Source organism: Choloepus didactylus, chromosome Y (assembly GCF_015220235.1).
Source record: "Choloepus didactylus isolate mChoDid1 chromosome Y, mChoDid1.pri, whole genome shotgun sequence".
Taxonomy (NCBI): Eukaryota; Metazoa; Chordata; class Mammalia; order Pilosa; family Megalonychidae; genus Choloepus; species Choloepus didactylus.
The window spans coordinates 27384775-27404146 of NC_051335.1; positions in this window are offsets into that span (position 1 = coordinate 27384775).

Sequence of the window (19372 nt, forward strand, 5' to 3'; positions counted from 1 at the left end):
TTTCTTTTTTTTTAATCTTTTTCTCTTTTTCTAAAAATTACTTTAAGAAGCCCATTACAGAAAGCCTCAAAGACTTGTGATTTGGGCCCAGGAAGAGCAGAGATAAGATAGCTCTAAGGGACAAAGCAGTAAGTCTAGTGGCTGAGAAAATTGGCTAAACACCATAACTTACCAAGAAAAGGGGAGCATCCCTTACAGCCATCTTCCTGGCAGACTGGGAGTGCTCATGCCTGGCACCAGTGCCACAGCCCAGAGTGGCCCCCCAAAACCCAGTGTGATGGGAAGTGTTTCCAGCAACACACACAAATGCCACAATATCTGGCATGGACAATAGACTTTCATGCACCTGCAGCGAATTGTCCTGGAGCTGAGAACCTGGAGCTGTGTGAAAAGTGGGAAATTAACATGCCCCATTCAGACATCCTTTCAGCAGGCTTGGAATGCCCCTACATGGTCCAGTGGCCCAGAACTTCCTTTGGGGGATGGCACTCACCTGTGATAAAGCACAGTCTTCTCACAGCAGAGGCCCAGGAGGGCATGGCTTGGAAGAGGGACCCACTCACAAGTCCCAGAGACCATACACCAATACCAAGGACATGTGGGTCAGTGGCAGAGACAAAATGTGGTGAGACTGAACTGAAGGATCTGACTATTGCAACAGCTTTAAATCTCCAGGAACACCTGGGAGATTCAATTATTAAAGCTGCCCTTCTTCCCTAACCACTCAGACAAACACTGCATATTCAGAGTGGGCAGCACCAAGTACTCAGGCAAATGTGGTGCATAAATTGGATGCCCACAAGATTCATACCCCCAATAACCACAAAGACAAAGTGGGGAGAACTGGCTTGAGGGTAATAGGTGGTGTGCAAATGCCACCTGCTGGTTAATTAGAGAAAGTGTACTCCATAAGGCTGCTGAACTGAAAAATTAGAGATAAGTGTTGGAATCAGTCTACATATGCTAAAAGAACCCTATCAAGTTAAGCCAATGCCAAGAGGCCAAAAACAACAGAAAATTTTAAATCATATGAAAAAAAACAGATGATATGCATAACCCAAACCCAAACACCCAAATCAAAAGCTCAGAGGAGACACAGTACTCAGAGCAATTAATCAAAGAACTAAAGAAAAACAATGAGAGCATGGCACAGGATATAAAGGACTTGAAAAAGACCCTAGAAGAGCATAAAGAAGAAATTACAAGAGTAAATAAAAAAATAGATGATCTTATGGAAATAAAAGAAACTGCTGACCAAATTAAAAAGATTCTGGATACTCATAGTACAAGACTAGAGGAAGCTGAACAGTGAATCAGAGGCCTCGAGGATGACAGAATGGAAAATAAAAGAACAAAAAAAAAAGAATGGGAAAAATTGAAAAATATCAAAATGGACTTCAGGGATATGAAAGATAATATAAAACATCCAAGTATAAGAGTCACTGGTGTTCCAGAAAGGGAAGAGAAGGGTAAAGGTCTAGGAAGAGAATTCAAAGACATTGCTGGGGAAAACTTCCCAAACTTCTAAACTCCATAAATACACAAATTATAAATGCCCAGTGAACTCCAAATAGAATAAATTCAAATAAACACACTCTGAGACATATTCTGATCAGACTGTCAAATACTGAAGAGAAGGAGCAAGTTCTGAAAGCAGCAAGAGAAAAGCAATTCAATGCATACAAAGGAAACAGCATAAGACTAAGTAGTGACTACTCAGCAGCCACCATGGAGGCAAGAAGGCAGTAGCATGACATATTTAAAATTCTGAGAGATAAAAATTACTAACCAAGAGTTCTTTATGCAGCAATGTTATCCTTCAAACTTGAAGGAGAGCTTAAATTTTTCACAGACAAACAAATGCTGAGAGAATTTGCTAACAAGAGACTTGTGCTACTTGAGATACTAAAGGGAGTCCTACTGACAGAGAAACAAAGAAAGGAGAGAGAGATATAGAGAAATGTTCAGTACTAAAGAGATTTAGTATGGGTACATTAAAGGACATTAAGAGAGAGAGGGAAAAATATATCAAAGGATAGGATTGTTGATTCAAGAAATGCCTTCACAGTAATAATGTTGAATGTAAATGGATTAAACTCCCCAATTAAAAGATATAGATTGGCAGAATGGACCAAAAAATATGAACCATTAATATGTGGCATGCAAGAGACTCATCTTAGGCACAGAGACACAAAGAAATTGAAAGTGAAAGGATGGAAAAATATTTCATGCAAGCTACAGCCAAAAGAAAGCAGGAGTAGCAATATTAATCTCAGATAAAATAGACTTTAAATGCAAGGATGTTATGAGAGACAAAGAAGGCCACTACATACTAATAAAAGGGGAAATTCAACAAGAAGAAATAACAATCATAAATGCTTATGCACCCAATCAAAGTGCCACAAAATACATGAGAAAAACACTGCAAAACTAAAGGAACAATAGATGTTTCCACAATAATTGTGGACGATATCAACCCATCACTCTCTCCCATAGATAGATCCACCAGACAGAAGGCCAATAAGGAAATTGAAAACCTAAACAATCTGATAAATGAATTGGATTTAACAGACGTATATAAAGCAGTGCATCTCAAATGACCAGGATACACATTCTTCTCTAGTGCTCATGGAACTTTCTCCAGAAGAAATCAGATGTCAGGACATAAAACAAGCCTCAATAAATTTTAAAATATTGAAGTTATTCAAAGCTCATTCTCTGACCACAATGGAATACAATTAGAAGTCAATAACCATCAGAGACTTAGAAAATTCACAAACACCTGGAGGTTAAACAATACACTCCTAAGCAATCAGTGGGTTAAAGAAGAACTGGAAAGAGAAGTTGCTAAATATATAGAGATGAATGAAAATGAGAACACAACATATCAAAACCTATGATAAGCAGCAAAAGCAGTACTGAGGGGGAAATTCATAGCTCTAAACTCATACATCAGAAGAAGAAAGAGCTAAAATCAAGGAACTAATGGTGCAACTAAAGAAGCTAGAAAATGAATAGCAAACCAATCCAAAACCAAGTAGAAGACAAGAAATAACAAGGATTAAAGCAGAAATAAATAACATAGGGAACAAAAAAAATACAGAAAAAAATAACAATAGAAGTTGGTCCTTTGAGAATATCAATAAGATTGACATGCCCCAGCTACACTGACAAAATAAAAAAGAGAGAAGACCCATGTAAACAAAATAAGGAATGAGAAAGGTGATATTACTGCAGATTCTGAAGAAATGAAGAAAATTATGAGGATACTATGAACAACTGTATGCCAACAAACTGGATAATGTAGAGAAAATGGACAGTTTCCTGGAAGCATACGAACAACCTAGACTGACCAGAGACAAAATAGAGGACCCTAACCAAACAATCACAAACAAAGAGATCCAAACAGTCATAAAAAAACTTCCCACAAATAAATGCCCAGGGCCAGATGGCTTCAAAGGGGAATTCTACCAAACTTTCCAACAAGAACTGACACCACTCTTACTTAAACTCTTTCAAAATATCAAAGAAAATGGAATATGACCTAACACATTTTATGAAGCTAACATCAATCTAATACCAAAACCAGGCAAAGATGATATAAAAAAGGATAACTGCAGCAAAATTCCCTAATGAATATACATGCAAAAATTCTTAACAAAAAACTTGCAAATCAAATCCAAAGACACATTGAAAAAATCATACACTGTGACCAAGTGGGGTACATTCCAGGCATGCAAGGATGGTTCAGCATAAGAAAATCAATGTATTACAACAGATTAACCAATCAAAAGAGAAAACTCAAATGATCATCTCTATGGAGGCTGAAAAAGCATTTGACAAAATCCAACATCCCTTTTTGATAAAAAACACTTTAAAAGGTAGGAATTGAAGGAAACTTCTTCAATATGATAAAAAGCATATATGAAAAACCCATAGCCCACATAATACTCAATGGTGAGAGACTCGAAAGCCTTCGCTCTAAGATCAGGAATGAGACAAGGATGCCCGCTGTCACCACTGTTATTCAACATTGTGCTAGAAGTGCTAACCAGGGCAATCCAGAAAGGCAAAGAAATAAAAGGCATTGAAGTTGGAAATGAAGAAGTAACACTCTCATTATTTGCAGATGATACGATCTTATATCTGGAACACCTTGAGAATTCAATGACACAGCTACTAGAACTAATAAATTTAGCAAACTAGTGGGATACAAGATTATTGCACATAATTCAGTAATGTTTCTATATGCCAGAAATGAACAAAGTGAAGAGACACTCAAGAAAAAGATACCATTTTCAATAGCAACCAAAAAAATCAAGTACTTAGCAATAAACTTAACCAAAGATGCAAAAGACCTATATGAAGAAAATTACAAAACTCTACTAAAAGAAATAGAAACAGCCCTTCAAAGATGGAAAAATATTCCATGTTCATGGATAGGAAGGCTAAATGTCATAAAGATGTAATTTCTACCCAAACTCATCGACAGATTCAATGCAATCCCAATCAAAATCACAACCTATTTTGCAGACTTGGAGAAGCTATTTATCAAATTTATTTAGAAAGGGATGATGTCTCAAATTGCTGAAAACACTCTAAAAAAGAAAAACTAAGTGGGAGGACTTACACTCCCTGACTTTGAAGCTTATTACAAATCCACAGTAGTCAAAACAGCATAGTACTGGCACAAAGATAGACATATTGATCAATGGAATCAAATTGAGAATTCAGAGATAGATCCCCAGATCTATGGCTGACTGATCTTTGATAGGGTCTCCAAGGTCACTGAACTGGGACATAACAGTCTTTTCAACAAATGGGGATGGGAGAGTTGGATATCCATATCCAAAAGAATGAAAGGGGATCCCTACCTCACACCCTACACAAATATTAACTCAAAGTGGAGCAAAGATCTCAACATAAAAGACAGTACCATAAAACTCCTAGAAGACAATGTAGAGAAACATCTTCAAGACCTTGTATTAGGTGGCCACTTCCTAGACTTTACACCCAAAGCACAAGCCCCAAAAGAAAGAATAGATAAATGGGAACTCCTCAAGCTTAGAAGTTTCTGTACCTCAAAGGAATTTGTGAAAAAGGTGAAGAAGCAGCCAACTCAATGAAAAAAAATTTTTGGAAACCATGTATCTGACAAAAGACTGATATCTTGCATATGTAAAAAAACCCTATAACTGAATGACAATAGTACAGACAGCCCAATTATAAAATGGGCAAAAGAAGTAAAAAGACAATTCTCTGAAGAGGAAATACAAATGGCCAAAAACACATGTAAAAACGTTTAGGTTCACTATCTATTAGAGAGATGCAAATTAAGACCACAATGAGATACCATCTCACACCAATTAGAATGGCTGCCATTAAACAAACAGGAAACTACAAATGCTGGAGAGGATATGGAGAAATTGGAACTCTTATTCATTGTTGGTGGGACTGTATAATGGTTCAGCCACCCTGTAACTCAGTCTGGCATTTCCTTAGGAAACTATATCTGGAGCTACCCTTGGATCCAGCAATCACAGTTCTCAGTATATTCCCAGAGGATCTGAAAGCAGTGACAAGAACAGATACCTGCATGCCAATGTTTGTAGCAGCATTATGCACAATTGCCAAGAGATGGAAACAACCCAAATGTCCTTCAACAGATGAGTGGATAAATAAAATGTGGTATATTCACATGATGGATTACTGCCTGACAGTAAGACGGAATGATGTTGTGAAACATATGACAACATGGGTGAACCTTGAAGACATAATGCTGAGCGAAATAAGCCAGGCACAAAAAGAGAAATATTAAATGCTACCACTAATGTGAACATTGAAAAATGTAAACTAAATTGTTTATAATGTAGAATGTAGGGGAGCTAGCAATAGAAAGCAATTAATGAGGGGGATGATAACCCAGTAAGAACAGATATGCTATCGTGGGTAAATATAACATTCTGGGAATGCCCAGGAATGACTATTGTTTGTTAATTTCTGTTAGGTATGGTAGGAACAAGTTCTCAGAAATGTTGCTATAGTAGGTTATTTTCTTGGGGTTGAGTAGGAACATGTTGGAAGTAAAGTATTTACTTTAGGTTAGTTTTCTTTTTCTTGCTCTCTTGCTATGGTTTGTTTGAAATGCTTTTTATTGCATGTTTAAAATATTTTTTGATATACTTAACAGTTATTTTTAAAAAATTGTTAAATAAAAAGAACAAAAGCAATGAAAAAAATGTGCAGAGACCCCCTGAGGAGCTGGTGGAGAATGCAGGGGTGTTGTGCTTCTCCAACTTGATGGTTGCTGATGTGTTCACAGACATAGGGGACTAGTGGCTTGATGGGCTGAGCCTTCTACCATGGTACTTGCCCCTGAGAAGACTGTTGCTGCAAAGGAGAGGCTAAGCTTGCCTATAATTTTGCCTAAGTGTCTCCTCCTGAATGCCTCTTTCTTGTTCATATGTGGCCCTCTCTCTCTAGCTAAGCTAACTTGGCAGATGAAATCACTGCCCTCCCCACTATGTGGGCCCCAAAATCCAGGGGAGTGAATCTCCCTGGCAATGTGGAATATGACTCCCATGGAGGAATCTAGACCCAGCATCATGGGATGGAGAACTTCTTCTTGACCAAAAGGAGGGTGTGCAAGTAAATGAAATAACCTTCTGTGGCAGAGAGATTCCAAAAGGAGCAGAGATGTCTCTCTGTTGGGCACTCTTGTGCACAATATAGACAACCTTTTTTAGGTTCTAATGAATTGGAATAGCTAGCAGTAAATACCTGAAACTATCAAACTACAACCCAGAACTCTTGAACCTTGAAGACGATTGTATAAAAATGTAGCTTATGAGGGGTGACAATGTGATTGGGAAAGCCATATGGACCACACTCTCCTTTGTGGATGAGTAGAAAAATGGGGGGAAAAAAAAGAATGAAAAATCACCCCTACCTCACACCCTATATAAAAATTAACTCAAAGTGGATCAAAGACCTCAACATAAGAGACAGTACCATATCACTCCTAGAAGATAATGTAGGGAAATATCTTCAAGACCTAGCACTAGTAGGTAGCTTCTTAGAGCTTACACCCAAAGTTCAAGGAAAAAAAATTGATAAAGAGGAACTCCTCAAAATCAAAAGCTTTTCTACCTCAAAGGACTTTGTTAAAGCTAAAGAGGTAGTCAATGCAATGGGAGAAAATATTTGGTGACCCTCTATCTGATAAGAGACTGATATTCAGGATCGATAAAGAAATCCTACAACTCAATGACAATTGTAGAAACAGCTCAATTATAAAATAAACAAAAGATCTGAAAAAAACATTTTCCCTTTGAGGAGATACAAATGGCTGAAAATCACATGAATAAAATGTTCATCTTCACTAGCTATTGGGGAAATATAAATGGAAACCACAATGAGATGTCTTCCCACACCAATAAGAATGGCTGCCATTAAACAAACAGGAAATTACAGATGCTGGAGAGGATGTGGAGAAATTGGAATTCTTATTCATTGTTGGTGGGAATGTATAATGGTACAGCTACTGTGGAAGACAGTCTGGTGGTTTCTCAGAAAACTAGATCACTAGAAGGAAATAACAGAAATGGTGGAACTATAACCCATAACATTCTTTTAAATTTCTCTATAACTACTCATTAAAGTGTACTTTGAAAATTATCATCTTTTTCATCTATCTTATATTACATAAAAAGGGAATAAATGAAACTTTGGAACTGAATCCGTAACATTCTTTGAAATTATCTATGTAAGTACTTGTTAAATCATACTTTGAAATTGTGTTATATTTTACAAGAAGGAAATAACTGAAATTGTGGAAGTGTAACCCATAACATTCTTTGAAATTTGCTCTCTAGTAGTTAAATCATACTTTGAAAGTTATCACTGTTGTTCTGTATATATGTTATATTTCACAATTAAAATGTAAAATAAAATGAGGATGGTTTAAAATAGTAACAGAATAGAGACACTGAGAGAATTCACCAAAAAAGAACTACCTGGGCTTGTTTGGATGTATTACAGCTCCCAAAAAGCAATGTTCTTGAATCAGTCTTGTGGAGTCCAATGTATTAACGTTAATTAGGTTAGAATCTTTGGATTATGCTGTTTTCATGGAGATGTGACCCACTAACTGTGGGTCATGCTTTGATTAGATCATTTCCAAGGAGGTGTGGCCCCACTCCTTCAGCATGGGTTTTGATTAGTTTATTGGAGTCATTTAAAAACACTGGCTCAAAGTAGGGCAAGATGGCAGAGTGGTGAGGTGTGGGTTTTAGTTACTCCTCCAGGGCAGTTGGTAGAAAGCCAGGAACTGCATGGACCAGACACCACACAGCAATTTAAGTTTGGACATACTTCATACAACATCATGAATACATGGAACAGCTGAGTTCAGCAAAATCTGTTAGTTCTCATGGCCAGGGGGCCTGTGCCCCTCCCTGCCAGGCACAGTCCTGTGGGAGGAGGGGCTATTGGTGCTGGGAACCAGGAGAGAGAACTGCAGTTGCAGCACTGATCAGAAACTCAGAGTGCTGATAAAAAATTCCAACCATAGATAGACTGAGACCAGACATCAGAGAATCTGGGAGCAGTCAGCCTGGTAGAGAGGAGATAGGGCTAGCAACAACAGCAAAAACAAAACAAAACAACACAAAAAATGGAGACTTTTTGGAGTTCAGGTGAACAAAATATGGAGAGGCCCGGGCTCAAAAAGAATCAGGCACATATACAAACCCAGGGAGTGAGTGCCCATGTCTGAAAAGCCAGATTCTCTGCCTTCTTGATTGTTCTTTAATTGCCCTCAAATCCTTGTCTTTTAGCATTTCAATAGCCCATTAGATCTGCAAGAACTGAAAATAGTCCATACTGGGCTCATCTTTTTCTTTTTCTTTTTCTTTTAATCCTTTTCTCCTTTTCTAAAACAATTATTCTAAGAAGCACATAACAAAAACCTCAAAGACTTGCAATTTTGATCCAGGCAAAAGAAGAACTAAGATAGCTCTGAGAGACAAAGCAATAAGTCTAGTGATGGAGAAAACTTGCTAAACACCATAGCTTCTCAAGAAAAGGGGAGCATAGACCAGCTCCAGTGGTAGCCCTCCTTTTGGGAACTCAGATCACAGGGGCTGGAATTCAAGCTTCAGTCAGCCATGCCCCCAACAGTGTCAGGGTCACTGGGAGAACTAAAGGCTCCATGCCTCCTTACATTGGTGGGGGAACTGTGGGCTGGCAAGTGCCACTTGTTGGACAGCATAGGAGAAGCACAGAGGCTAAAGGACTCACAGGAGGGTCTCATTCTCAAGGAAATTCCATACCCTCCTTACTGAGACATGAGCCTCTCTGGACTGGGAAAACCTGACTGGGGTTGATCATATCTGAGGAGACATTCACACAAGAAGGGTACATAGAGGCAGGGCAAGAAACAGAAAAACAAGAGGTGAAAAAATCTGATCAACTAAACAGAATCTAAGTTAAAGGTCTATAACAAGCAGAAGTGAACACAAAGGGTTAGAGAACAAAACCAACCAACAAGAAAACCCTAGGTAAAAGTGTAAACAAGCTCCGGAATCAAGGAAGTCAGATGCCTAGACAGCTTAAGATAATGAGCCATACCAGGAAACACAAAAATATGGACCAGCCAAAGGAACAAACTAATAGTTCAACTAAGATACAGGAGTTGAAGCAATTATTGCTAAATCAATTGAATGAACTGAAGGAAGAACTAATTGGAGATGTTCAAACAAATCTAAATCAATTCAAAAATCAAGTCAATGAGCTGAGGGAAGACATAGTAAAAGAGATGAAGGATATAAGGAAGACAATGGATGACCATAAGGAAAAATTCATAAACTTGAAAAAGCAAATGAAAGCACTTAAGGAATGAAGGGCATAATGGAGGAGATGAAAAAGACAATGGAGGGATACAACAGTAGATTTGAACAGGCAGAAGAATGGATCAGAGAATTGGAAGACCAGACATCTGAATTCATACACATGAAAGAACAGATGGTGAAAAGAATGGATAAATATGAGCAGGGTCTTAGGGAGCTGAGTAACAACAGGAAACACCCAAACATATGTGTTATGGGTGTCCCAGAGGGAGAAGAGAGGGGAAAAGGGGCAGAAAGAATAATAGAAGAAATATTCACTGAAAATATCCCAACTCTTATGAAAGACAGACAATTAGAGATTCAAGAAATACAGCACACCCCAAATGGAATAGACCCCAATAGACCTACTCAAAGACACTTACTGATCAGATTGTCCAATGTCAAAGACAAAGACAGAATTCTGAAAGCAGCAAGAGAAAAGCAATCCATCACATACAAGGGAAGTTCAATAAGACTATGCACAGATTTCTGTGCAGAAACCATGGAGGCAAAAGTACAGTGGCATGATATATTTCAGATACTGAAAGAGAAGAACTGCCATCAAGAATTCTATATCTGGCAAACTGTCCTTCAAAAATCAGGGAGAGATTAAAATATTTTCAGACAAACAGACACTGAGAGATTTCATGAATATGAGACTGGTGCTACAAGAAATACTAAAGGGAGTGCTACAGGCTGATAGGAAAATACAGGAGAAAGAGGTTTGGAGAAGAGTGTAGAAATGAAGATTATCAGGATGTGTAAAGAGAGAGAGAAGAAAAAATAAGGCATGATGTATAAAATCCAAAAGACAAAATGATACAAGAAAGTACTGCCCTTACATAATAACACTAAATGTTAATGGGTTAAACTCCCCAATAAAAAGACACATAATGGTAGAAAGGATTAAAAAACAGGACCCATGTATATGCCGCCTTCAGGAAACTCACCTTAAACACAAGGACAAAAATAGGCTGAATGAAATGTTGGAAAAAGATATTTCATGCAACCAGCAACAAGAAAAAAGTGGGAGTAGCTATATTAATATCAGACAAAGTAGGCTTCAAAAGTAAAACATTTAAGAGAAAAAGGACACTATATATTAATAACAGGGTCAATTAATCAAGAAAACATAACAGTCATAAATATTTATGCACGAAGACAGAGTGCCCCCAAATTCATGAGGCAAACACTGAAAACACTGAGAAGAGTAGATAACTCCACAATAATAGCTGAAGATTACAACACAACACTCTCATCAATGAATAGAACATCAAGACAGAGGATCAACAAGGAAACAGAGATGTTGAATTGTATGATAAATGAATTAGACTTGACAGACAGACATAGAACACTATACCCACAACAGCAGGATACATGTTTTTCTCAAGTGCTCATGGAACATTCTCTAGTATTGACCACATGCTGGGTTATAAAGCAATCCTCAACAAATTTTAAAATATTGATATTATAAAAAACACTATTTCAGGTCATAATGAAAATAAGTTGGAAATAAATAACAGGCAGAAGATTGTAAAATTCACAAATCTATGAAGACAAAAAAACACACTCTTAGAAAACCAGTGGGTAAAGGAAGAAATTATAAGAGAAATTAGTAAATACCTCAAGGCAAATGACAATGAAAACACAACATATCAAAACTTCTGGGATGCAGCAAAGTTGGTGCATAGAGGGAAATTTATTGCCCTAAATGACTATATTAAAAGAGAAGAGAGAGCGAAAATTGAGGAATTAACTGTCCACCTGGAAGAACTGGAGAAAGAACAGCAAATAAACCAGAAAGCAAACAGAAGGAAAGAGAAAACAAAGATCAGAGCAGAAATAAATGAAGCTGAAAACAGAAAAACAATCAAGAGAATCAACAAAACCAAAATCCAGTTCTTCAAGAAAATCAACACAATTGATGGACCCCTAGCTAGGGTAATAGAGACAGAGAGAGAGAGAGAGAGAGAGAGAGAGAGAGAGAGAGAGAGAGAGAATGGATGCAAATAAATGGAATCAGAAATGGGAAAGGAAACATAACTACTGACACTGCAGAAATAAAGGAGATAATGAGAAGATGCTATGAGCAACTATATGCTAATAAACTAGACAACTTACACGAAATGGCTACTTCCTATAAAAGCATAAACAACCAACTTTGACCTGAGAAAAAATAGATGACCTCAACAAACCAGTCACAAGCAAAGAGATTGAGTCAGTCATCAAAACACTCCCAAAAAACAAAAGCCCAGGACAAGATGGCTTCACATGTGAATTCTACCAAGCATTCAAGAAAAAATTGAAGAGGAGAGAAAGCCACTCAACTCATTCTATGAAGCCAACATCACCCTAGTACCAAAATCAAAGATAATACAAAAAAAGAAAATTATAGAACAATCTCTTCAATGAATATAGATTCAAAAATCCTCAACAAGATACTCACAAATTGAATACAGCAACACATTAAAAGAATTATACACCATGACCAAGTGGGGTCTATTCCAGATATGCAAGGCTGCTTCAACACAAGAAAATCAATTAATGTAATACACCACATCAATAAATCAAAGCAAAAGAATGACATGATCATCTCGATCAATGCAGAAAAGGCATTTGACAAAATTCAACATCCTTTCTTGATGGTAACACTTCAAATGATAGGAATAGAAGGGAACTTTCTCAATATGATAAAGGCAATATATGAAAAACCCACAGCTAACATCATACTCAAGGGGGAAAGACTGAAAGCTTTCCCTCTAAGATCAGGAATAAGACAGGGATGCCCACTGTCACCATTGTTAGTCAATATAGTGCTGGAAGTTCTAGCTAGAGCAGTTAGGCAAGAAAAAGAAATAAAAGGCATGCAAATTGGAGAGGAAGAAGTAAAACATTGACTGTTTGCAGATGACGTGATTCTATATGTAGAAAACCCAAAAAACTCTACAGCAAAGCTATTAGAGCTATACAATGAATACAGAAAAGTGGCAGGCTACAAGATCAACACACAAAAATCTGTAGTGTTCTTATATACAAGTAATGTGCAATAAGAAGAAGAACTAAAAAAAAATCCATTTACAATAGCAACCAAAAGAATCAAGTATATAGGAATAAACTTAATGAATGCCACAAAAGACCTATACAAAGAAAACTACAAGAAACTGCTAAAACAAATTGAGCAGGACCTTAAAAAAATGGAAGAACATACTGTGTTTATGGATTGGAAGACTAAATATAATTAAGATGTCAACTCTATCTAAACTGATTTATAGATTCAATGCAATACCAATGAAAATCCCAACAACTTGCTTTACAGAAACAGAAAAACCAATAACCAAATTTATTTGAAGGGCAAGGTGCCCTGAATAACCAAAAATATCTTGAGAAAGAGGAACGAAGTGGGAGGTCTCACACTACCTGACTTTCAAGCATATTACAAAGCTACTGTGGTAAAAAGTATGTTACTGGCATAAACATAGATATACTGACCAACGGAATTGAATTGACTGTTCAGAAATAGACTTTCACATCTGTGGACAATTGATCCTTGATAAGCCCATCAAGCCAAAGCAACAGGGACAGAGCAGCCTCTTCAATAAATGGTGTTTGGAGAACTGGATATCTATTTCCAAAAAGAATGAAAGAGGACTCCTACCTCACACCTTATACAAAAATTAATTCCAGTTGGATCAAAGACCTAAATATAAGCACTAAGACCATAATACTCTTAGAAGAAAATGTAGGGCAATATCTCAAAAATCTTGTGATAGGAGATGGTTTCCTAGACCTTACACCCAAAGCATGAGTGACCAAAGAACAAATAGACAAATAGGATCTCCTCAAAATCACACACTTTTGTACATCAAAGGACTTTGTTAGAAAAGTAAAAAGGCAGCCTATACAATGGGAGACAATATTTGGAAACCACATATCAGATAAGAGTTTAGCATCCCAAATATATAAAGCAGTCCTACAACTCAACAACAGAAAGACAAACAACTCAATTTAAAAATAGGCAAAAGACATGGACAGACAATTTTCTGAATAGGAAATACAAATGGCTCAAAAACATATGAAAAAATGTTCAGCTTCACTGGCTATTAGAGAAACGCAAATCAAAACCACAATGTGATATCTTACACTTACCAGAATGGCCGTTATCCAAAAAACAGAAAATTACAAATGCTGGAGCAGATGTGGAGAAAGAGGCATACTTATTCATTGCTGGTGGGTATGTGGAATCATGCACACCACTCTGAAAGACAGTGTGGAGGTTCCTTGGGAAGCTAAGTATAAATTTGACATATGACCCAGTTATTCCATTGCTAGGTATATACTCAAAGGAACTGAAAGTTAAGACACAAACGGACATTTGTAAACCAATGTTTACTGTGGCATTATTCACAATTGCCAAGAGATGGAAACAACCCAAATGTCCACCCATGGATGAGTGGATAAACAAACTGTGGTATATACACATGATGGAATATTATGCAGCTGTAAGACAGAACAAAGACATGGAACATATAACAATGTGGATGAACCTTGGGGACATTATGTTGAGTGAAGTTAACCAGAAACAAAACAACAAATACTGTATGGTCTCACTAATATGAACTAACATTAATGAGCAAACACAGGCTACCAGGAGATAGAAAGAGGGCAGCGATCAGGCATTTGATGCTGAAGGACTACAGAATGTTCAGCAGGATTGATTGTATAAATCTGGAAATAGAGAGCATAATACTGTGTAATACTAGCACAATATTGTAAGTACATGGAACAAAGATGTCTGTGAGTAAAGCTGAAAAAGTGGGATAGGGGAATGTATGACACCAGAGGTAATGATAGATGATGAAGACTGGGAGTGTATAACTTGGCAAAAACTGGAGTGGCCATTGACTGCTTAAATGTACAAATATAAAAAGGTTCTCACATGTGGGAGAACAAATGAATGTCAACCATGCAGTGTTGAGAAAGGTATGGTACTTGGGAACCCAGTAGCCTTGACTCTTGAAGATGATTGTATAACAATGTTGATTACAAGGGGTGACACTGTGATTGTGAGAACCTTGTGGCTTGTACTCCCTTTATCCAGTGTATGGATGGATGAGTAGAAAAATGGGGACAAAATCTAAATGAAAAATAGGGTGGGATGGGGGAATGATTTGGGTGTTCTTTTCTACTTTTATTTTTATTCTTATTCTGTTTCTTTCTGGTGTAAGGAAAATGTTCAAAAATAGATTGGGGTGATGAATGCACAACTATATGATGGTACTGTGAAAAGTTGATTGTACACCATGGATGATTGTATAGTATGTGAATATATCTCAATAAAAGTATATTTAAAAGAAAACACTGGCACTGACCGAGATGCCAGCTGGCTTAGCACAGAGCTGCTTGGAGTTGTGGACCCCTGATGCAGCTGCAGCCAAAAGAGGCATTTTGAAGATGGCTGTTGAAAGCTGATGCTGACATTTTGGAGAATGCCATTTTGAAACACAACCTGGGAGGAAGGAGACACCAGTCACGTGCCTTCCCAGCTAACAGAGGTCTTCCCAATGTCAATGGCCTCTCTCCAGTGAAGGTACCCTATTGCCGATGTCTTACTTTGGACACTTTTATGGCCTTAGGACTATAATTCTGTAACCAAATAAACCCCCTTTATAAAAGCCAGTCCATTTCTGGTATTTTGCATTCTGGCAGCATTAGCAAACCAGAAGAGACTTTGGCACCAGGAGAGGGATGCTGCTGAGCTTGCAAATACCAAACATGTTGGAATGGCTTTTTAAATGGATAAGGGGAAGATTCTGGAAGAACTGTGAGGAGCTTGATAGAAAAGGCCTAAATCACTTGAAGAGAGTGTTTGTGGAAATATGAACTCTGAAGACACTTCTGGTGAGGCTCTGACCACAAATATTGAATATGTCATTGCAAACTTGAAGAAAAGTGATCCTTATTTTAAAGTTGCAGAGAATTTGGAAAAACTGAGTCCAGGTGTCAGATGGAAGGCAGAATTTGAAAGTGATGACCTGGGATACTTAGCTGAGGAAATTTCCAGACTATGTGTAGAGGGTATATTCTGGTTTCTCCTTGCAGCTTATAGCAGCATGTGAGGAGACAGAGATAAACTAAGAATTGAACTCTTGGCTACAAAGAAACCAGAAACTGATAGTATGGAAAATTCTAGGTTTCCAAAATGCAAGACCCCAGAAGCTACCAACACACATGAGGATTTAACCAAACATGGAACCTGACCACCATTTCAGTACAAGCCAGAATTGGAGATGGAGTTACCCAGAAAGGATTTCTGGAAAGTGCAATTGTCTGAAGGCTTTGACCCATGTAAACTGCATGAAAAGCCTGCAGAATTTTTGTGAAATCTGTATGGATGGAGCCACTGCTGGTCTGGACAGAGAAGGAACAAATTGAAGGAAAATTTCTTCAAAGACAGAGCCATGGAGATTGAGGTCTGGAGTAAAGAGGTGTCGGGCAGGGAGAGCACAGCAGTCCACACATGTGGAAAGGGTGAGTTTGTCCCAGAGGCAGAGGGTGAGCCTTCTGACTCGATTATCAGGAAGAGTGCCGCTGTCCCAGGCCTTAGAAAGGGTGGAGCACATTCCTCACAGGCTGGGGAGAGCCTGGCCACCATCCCATTGTTCTGAAGGGGTTGAGCCTGTGCCCTGGAGATAGAAGATTCTGGGTGCTGCCCTGGCATTTGAGGAGAGTGGGGCTGAGAAGATGCTCTCCTCAATGTGTGGATATGTTGGAGCACTCACCCCAGCATTTGGAGAGAAAAGGGCTGCCACAAAGGCCCTTGGAAAGGGTTGGGCTCCTGCTCTCTCAAGTCCCAAGGAGAAAAGTCATTCTGTGAATGACTCTCAGACTTTGAAATCTAATGGAGTTTGCCCTGCAGGTTTTCAGAACTGTTTTGGTCCTGTGAACCCTTTTTTCCTTTCAGTTTCTCCTTATGGCTATGGGAATGTTTATCCTATGTCTGTCCTCCTTTGCATATTGGCAGCAGATAACTTGTTCCAAGTTTCACAGGTCCACAGCTAGAGGGGAATTTTGCTTTAGTACAAGACCACACCTGTGATTGATTTTGATGGGATCTTGTACTCAACTATTGTTACTGAAATTATTTAAGTTTCTGTGACATTGTGATGGGATGAATGTAATTTGTATATGGAAATATCATGTCATTTTGGTGTCCAAGGAGTGGAATGTGCTGGTTTGGATGTATTGACTCCCAAAGTGCCATGTTCTTTAGTGCAGTCTTGTGGGGGCCAATATATTGGCGTTGATTAAGTTGGAATCTTTGGATTAGGCTGTTTTCATGGAGATGTGACCCACCCAGCTGTGGGTAATGCCTTTGATTAGATAATTTTTGTGGAGGCATGGCCCTGCCCCTTCAGTGTGGGTCTTGCTTAGTTTATTGGAGTCCTTTAAAAATGTTAGCAGAGACCCAGATGCCAGCTGGCTTAGCTCAGAGATGCGTGGAATCATGGACCCCTAATGCAGCTGCAGCTGAGAGGCATTTTGAAGATGGCCATTGAACACTGATGCTGACATTTTGGAGAATGCCATTTTGAAATGTCACCTGGGAGTGAGTAGATGCCAGCCATATTCCTTCCCATCTAACAGATGTTTTCCAGATGTCAATGGCCTTTCTCCAGTGAAAGTACATTATTGTTGATGCCTTACTTTGGACACTTTTATGGCCTTAGGACTATGACTTTATAACCAAATAACCCCCCTTTATAAAAGCCAATCCATTTCTGTTGTTTTGCATTCTGGCAGCATTAGCAAACCAGAACACTGCCCTACAAGAATTACTAAAGGGAATTCTGCAGGTCGAAAGGAAAAGACAGGAGAGAGTGGCTTGAGTAGTGTGAAGAAGTGAAGATCTTCAGTGAGTGTAACTAAAAGGGTAAATGCAAAATGCAACAGTGCTGTATCCTCAAAATATAACTCTACTCTTTAATTCCTATAAGAGTCAGAAAACAATTCAACAGGATGAAGTCATATTTCCTGATAATGGAAATGCAATATATAATGAGGCAATGTGGAACAATAACAATATGTAGAGGGGAAGCAGAAGAATATGGGAACAGAGAATTTGTAAACTATTGAAGCTAAGTTGGTATGTTTTCAAATAGTAGGTTATAAACCTAAGTTTTGGTTGTGTAATACCAACCTCAGAGTACCTACAAAGAATGTCTTTTAAAGATATGCAGAGGAGGTGGGGCAGGATGGCAGCATAGGGGAGGTGTGAAATTTAGTTAGTCCTCTAGAGCAACCAGTAAATAGCCAGGAACAACTTGTAAATAGTCTGGAACAACTGTTTGGGGGGCATCTGTGAATGAAAACACACCATGCACCAGTCTGGAATGGGTGAAAGTGCCAAGAGCACAGTGCAGTACTGCAAGTAAAGCCTCCCAAATGGCACAGGCTGTCACCCCTCCCCAACTGGCATGGCAGGCTGAGTTGTATCACTTCCCTTTGGGAAAAAGGAACAGTCTCTCCCAGGAGCAGGGGAAAGTATCACAACCAAGCTCGAACTGCAGTTTTTTAAATTAAGATTTATTCACACACCATACAATCATCCAAAATATACAATCAATTGATCACCTTACCAGCATGTAGTTGTTCAATGATCACCCTGATCTATTTTTTAACATTTTCCTTGAACCAGAAAGAGATAATATGAATAAAAAAAGTGAGAAAAAGAACATTCATATCATCACCCCCCACCCAATTTTTCCTTTAGCTTTTTGCTCCCATTTTTCTACTCATCCATCCATACACTGGATAAAGGAAGTGTGATCCACAAGGTTTTCAATACCACACTGCCACCCCTTGTAAGCTGCATCGTCATACAATCATCTTCAAGAATCAAGGCCACTGGGTTGGGGTTTGTGCTGGTCTGAATGCATTATGTCCCCCAAAATGCCATTATCTTTGATGTAATCTTGTGTGGGCAGATGTATCAATGTTGATTAGATTGTAATTCTTTGAGTGTTTCATTGGAGATGCACCCCACCCAACTGTGGGTGATGACTTTGATTGGATAATTTCCATGGTTGTGTTACCCCACCCATTCAGGGTGGGTCTAAATTAAATCACTGGAGCCATATAAATGAGCTGACAAGCAGAATGAACTCAGTACAGCTGAGAGTGACATTTTGAAGAGGAGCTACAGCCAAAAGGGACACTTTGAAGAATGCACAGAAGCTCAGAGAACAGCTGCAGATGAGAGAGTGTTTGCAGATGGCCGTCAAAAACAGACTCTTGCTCCAGAGAAGCTAAGAGAGGACAAACACCCCAAGAGCAACTGAGAGTGACATTTTTGAGGAACTGCAGCCTAGAGAGGAACGTCCTGGGAGAAAGCCATTTTGAAACCAGAACTTTGGAGCAGATGCCAGCCATGTACCTTCCCAGCTAACAGAGGTTTTCTGGACACCATTGGCCATCTTCCAGTGAAG